Below are 6000 nucleotides of genomic sequence, written 5' to 3'. Positions count from 1 at the left end.
GCTCAGAAGAAAGGACTGTGCTTTAAACACTGATATGAGATTTATCTGCATAATCAAGCCATACGAGGGAATGAGATTACTTAGGCAGGACCCCAAAAATGGGAAGAGAGGATTTTAGCCAAGGACAAAATCCTGGAGGAAGCCAATGTTTCAGGTGGAGAGAGGAAGAGGAGAAGAGGAGGAGGCTAAGGAGGAAGAGTCAGAGAGGTGGAAGAGCCAGGAGTGCATCCAGAAGCCAAGAAGGGAGAGTGTTCAGGAGGGAATGGCCACGGACACACCAAGCATACGGCAGCATGCCCACCCAACTTCTGGTTTCCGTTATGTGTGGGACAGCGGGGAGGGCAGGAAGGCTGCACAGGGCAGGGAACCAGTGGGATGGGAGGGGAGAAGATAAGCATTTATCTCCTGGAAAAGAGTATATTGAACGTCCTTAACCATGGAGGAGAAAGACTGGATGAGATGACTAGGACATGTCTCTTGTCTAAGTGGCTGAAGTGTAGGTCACAGCATGTTACAGCTGCAGGGCCATTGGAGGCCAGCTAACCCAGCTGCCCTCCACTGGCACCATTTTATGGGTGATGATGTTGAGATCCAAAGAGGCAAAGTGATTTTGGACTTTGGTCCAACAAAACCAGGAACAGAACTCACAGTCTCAGCCTCCCAGGCCGATGTTCTCACCGAGTTGTTGTTAGTCAGTTGTCATCAAGTTGTCTCCGACTCATGGTGACTTTATGTAAAACAGAATGATGTTTTTACTCCATCCTCACAATTATTGGTATGTTTGAGCTTTTTTTTTTTTTTGAGCCCACTGTTACAACTATTGTGTCAATCCACCTTATGGAGAGTTTCCCTGGTTTTTGTTGACCCTCTACCAGCCATGGTATCCTTTTTTAGAAATTGGTCTTTCCTGATGATGTGTCCAAAGTAAGCAAAATAAAGTCTCATCATCCTTGCTTCTAAGGAGCATTCTGGCTGTAGTTCTTCCAAGACTGGTTTGTTCACACCTCTGGCAAAACCCAAAACCTAACTGCTGTCAAGTTGATTCCAACTCGTAGAGATCCTATAGGACAGAGTAGAACTGTTTCCATGACTATCTTTACATCTTTCTCCCATGGAGCAGCTGGTGGGTTTGAACCACTGACCTTTGGGTTAGCAGCTGAGCACTTAGTCTCTGTGCCACCAGGGCTTCTATTCTTCTGGTTATCCATGGTATATTTAATATTCTTTGCCAACACTACAATTCGAATGTGTCAGTCTTCTCTGATCTTCCTTTTTCACTGTCCAGGTTTTGCATGCATATGAGGAGACTAAAAAACTATGGCTCAGGTCAGGTGCACCTTAGTCGTCAAAGAGACATCCTTACCTTTTAACACTTTAAAGAGGTCTCTTGCAGCAGATTTTCCCAGTGCAATATGTCATTTGATTTCTTGAGTGCTGCTTCCCCACAAAAATTCCAAGAGTACCAGCAATAGAAATTTCTCCCCAATAGACTGTTCTTGGTGTTGGGGTACTTCCTTTAGTCCTTGTGTCTCTCCCACACTCATCCATCCTTCTTCTTCCAGCTTCTCTTACAGATATTTCTCTTGAAAATCTTTCTTAGGTCATCAAGTGGCTCCTAACTACAATGGTTGCTTCTCAAGCTGTCACCAGCTCACAGAGGTGTCCAGAAGAGGGTGATGGTGGGCTCAGGAAGGCAGAGAAGGTATGGAAAGAGTGGCCTTGTGGAGGTTGGCTCAGTTTAGGGAGAGCAGGGGGTGGGAGAGAAAAGGCATCAGGTACGTAAAGCGGCACAGCTCTCCCAAGACACCCCCTCGCCCTGTCAGCCCTCCTCCCACTTTCCTTTGTGAGCACAACCGAACCAAACTGCATCAGGGGAAGCCAGGCAGGTGCTTAGCGTCTCTAATGTGTTCCATTACAAATGCTCCACAATAAGGTAATTATGTTAGGAAATAATAAACGTGTCAGTCTTTCTGGAAATATTTTTACTTCCAGCGAGGGGGAAACAGCACTATTGTTTTTCAAGTGCATCTCTGCTCCTGTACATATTAATTAACCGTGCTCTGGCTCCGCCACCTCGTGGCATTTGTATTATTCATAAATGTCTTGGGGCTGCTGTAACTTATATACTCCCCTCCTTGGCTTGGAATCATTTTTTAATTTTGAGTTCTTCTTTGACTAATTGCACTTGGGGTTTGTGCCTCTCTTGTACCAGGAGCTCTGTTCCCTGGCTGTTTTCCCAAGGCTTCCTTCTCCCTCTGCTTCTTCTAGGGTCCCTGACTTACCAGGTCCTTGCTGGGTCCAAACAAAGGGGCAGATCTGGGCTTTGCATGGGGAGGAGTGTCTGTAGGAAACCCTGGGAAATTGCATTTGCTCACACCTGCAGTGGTATCTATCCTGCCTCCTCGCCTTTGTCTTGCCTCTTTACGACTTGCCCTTTTCAAGGAGCTTCCATGTTTATACCATCCCTCTCCTTTTTTCTTCACCCTGCACTTCCCCTTGCACTTTTTGATTCAAGTCTTAGTTCTTGAGTTTGTGGAACCGTGAAGAGTCTGCCCCCGACAAGGCTGTGGGATCCTAAGGGGCAGGGGCCATGTCATCTGCATCAAACCTTCCTGGTTCTCTCTGGGACATGCAGGCGACACTGGAAAGCTACAGGCAGGGGGTTTGGCAGGGATCCCACCAGCCATCAGATGGTTGGACCAGATGGCCTTTAAGACCTGAGGTCCGGATTTAGGAGACCAGCCAGGTGTGTGGAAACAGCTGTACCCCTAGATGCTAATCAAGCCAATCTGAGTCAGGAAACCCAGGGCCCAAGAGAGTGCTCACAGCTCAGGATGATGTCCAAATGTCCTTCTGGTCTTGATTAGTCTGAGAGATAAGCATTGATACTGGATCCTCGGAGAGGAATTGGCTGTGACATAGTTAACTTGAAGAGAAGCAAGAGGGTAGGGACTGTCGCTAAGCTTTCTTGTGTGGGATCTAATAGGGGCATGTGGTTATCCTGAATACACCACTGTGTCTCTGTTGTCTCTCTCCCTCTCTCTCTCTGCACCTTCCTCTTGCTCTGTCTCCCTCTCTCTCTCTTCCATTCTCCCACTCCTCTCCCTAACAATATCCCATTGGCAATACCTCTGGAAGGGGCCATATTTTTGGCCACACCAGACTTCTAACCCATGATCCCAGGGAGCAAAGAAAAGCCTCTCTAGGAGCAGCCATCCGTCCACATTTGGCTGAGATTTTAGCCAAAGACGTGGTCACGAGACTCCAAGGGCCCAGAAGAGCTCTGCATACCTACCTGATTCCATTCCTCCTCCAAGTCGAGGGCCAATTCTTCAGACTTTAAACACCTCTGGACACCAGGCCTCCTATTGCTCTTGGCCATCCATTTCAGGACCTTACAGTACTGGCTGCTGGGAAGTTCTTTCTGATGTGTAATCTGCATCCATCACGCAAAAGCTGGAGGGTATCATATGTTGCTCTGCTCTCTTTGAGGTAAACAAGGCTCAATCGTAGTTGATAAGGGGTTGGAAGGACTGTAAATCCAGTTACCCAACTAAATGGGGCCTGGGAGGGGGGAATCTAACAGGTTCTCAGGTTCTGAGGATGTAGAGAGATCAGGTGACACGAATATGTTTTCAGCAGAACCTGAGAGTCAGAAGTCCAAGTTGGAACCAATCTAGGAAGCAGGGTGGTGAGCTCCTATCCTACCCTGCTGCCTCCAAACCTCAATAGTTTGACTCCACAGGTGTTGATTCAAAGCTGGGAGGACGGTTCTGCACCTGTGAACTTAGGATACAGTACCAGATACTCTCAGGTCAATTCCAACTCCTGGTGACCCCAGGTGTGCCGAGTAGAACTGAGCTCCATAGGGTTTTCATGGCTATGACCTTTCAGAAGCAGATTGCCAGGCCTTTCTTCTGAGACACCTCTGGAAGAGGCCTTAGTCATCTAGCGCTGCTATAACAAAAATACCACAAGTGGATGGCTTTAACAAAGACAAGTTTATTCTCTCACAGTCCAGTAAGCTAGAAGTCTGAATTCAGGGCACTAGCTCCAGGAAAGGCTTTCTCTGTCTGTCAGCTCTGGAGGAAGGTCCTTGTCATCAGTCTTCCCTTGGTCTGAGAGCATCTCAGCTCAGGAACTTCAGGTCCAAAGGACACGCTCTGCTCCTGGCACTGCTTTCTTGGTAATATGAGGTTCCCAGCTCTCTGCGTGCTTTCCTTTCCTTTTATCTCTTGTAAGATAAAAGGGGGTGCAGGCCACACCCCAGGGAAACTCCCTTTACATTGGATCAGGGAGGTGACCTGAGCAAGAGTGTTACATCCCACCCTAATCCTTTTAACCAAGGGCAGAGATTATGGTTTATAACACACAGGAAAATCACACAATGGAGGACAACCGTGCGTGGCTGAACCAAGTTGACACATATTTTTGGAGGATAAAATTCGATCCATTACAGATGAGTTTGAACCACCAATATTTTGGTAACCAACCTCTTGGTTACTAGCCCAGCACTTAAACATTTGGGTCACCCAGGGACTCAGGATAGTGGTTCTAAATGGTCCACACCTTTGGGGGGTTTAAAGCCTTTATGTTCTGGCCAATGCAGCCAAAGCTTCTGTTCTCCCACTATTGTTTTTGTTTTCAAAGGAACAATTAAGTTCTGGATGATGGTTGAGACAGCTGGAGCTGAAGCAAAGGCTTTGGATCTGATGTGTCTTGGCCAGTGTCCCCAGAGTCTCCATATCAAAGGAAACACGGCCTTGGGAAAGGAGCAGTGTAATAGCAGAGGGAGGAAGGGAACGTGGGTCCCTGGCATGTGAGGTCCTTCTGCTCCTGGACACATGTTGCTGCCACCCTTCTCCTTGGGTCAGGCTCTCTGGATGAGGTTTCTTCCTACCACGGAGACTGTGGATTACAAGTGGCAAGAATCCCCCAGGGGTACTTCTGGCCTCTCCCCACAAAGACAGCCCCTGCAGCTGGGCGGAAAGAGGGCCACCCACCCCCACCCTGGCGTGTGCAGCCCAGCTGCAGTGCTGCAGCAGGGCCCCAGCTGGTGTCCACCTGTCTGGGCCCCCGGCCAGCCCAGCCTGATTCCCTCCAGCCCAGCCTGGCTGGTCCCCTGCAGGCGACAGCTCTGGATGGAGGTGCGGATGGAGGTAGAGGGGTTGGGATGGGAACAGCAGTAGTGCCCCCGCCCCCAGCTCCCTGTTAAGGTGGGGAGTAAGGGACCCAGCCCTGCTCCACCCTCCTCCCTGAGTGTGGGTGCCGATGTTAAAGTGTCATTTGCACCGGCTTTCCTGTTCATCCTGCACAGCTGCTCACCCAGTCAGCCCCATGGAAGGAGACTTCCTGTGGGCAGACCCTGGACCCAGAGGAGATGGACCAGGATCGCAAGGAGAGGGGAGTCTCCCTGTTGTAGGCAAGGCTGCTTCAGGTTTTACCACTTTGCACCGGGCTGCAGAAGAGGGCCCCTTGGCCTTGGCAACCAAGACTCTTGGACTCGAATCCCGACGAGCTACTTAGGGCTTTGTGGATTTCCAGTAACTCCAGCTTCAGTTTTCTTATATGTAAAGTAAGGGTAACCAACTGGCCTGGTAAGAGTGTTGCAAAGATGAAGTGGGGGTACCGTCTGTACAAGGAGCCCTGATGGCACAACAGTTAAGTACTGGGCTGCTAACTGAAAGGTTGTTGGTTTGAACCCACCCAATTGGCTCTGCAGGAGAAAGACCGGACAATCTGCTACCATAAAGACTACAACCTAGAAAGCACGATGGGGCAGTTCTACTCTGTCACGTGGAGTCACCATGAGTCTGAGTCAACTCGACAGCACCCAACAACGGCAACAACCACCATCTGTAGAATCTCTGGTTGAGATCTTGGTAAACGGTAGTTCTTCAAACCGTGCCAACTCCTTTTTGTTTCCCTTCTTCTACGGCTGAAAGAATACCCTTTGTCTTCTTTCCAACCGGCCTGTCTTTCCTTCCCACCTTTCTCTTT

The sequence above is a fragment of the Elephas maximus genome, chromosome 19 (genome assembly GCF_024166365.1).
Source record: "Elephas maximus indicus isolate mEleMax1 chromosome 19, mEleMax1 primary haplotype, whole genome shotgun sequence".
In the NCBI taxonomy this organism is placed as follows: domain Eukaryota; kingdom Metazoa; phylum Chordata; class Mammalia; order Proboscidea; family Elephantidae; genus Elephas; species Elephas maximus.
This window is presented reverse-complemented; position numbering follows the sequence as displayed.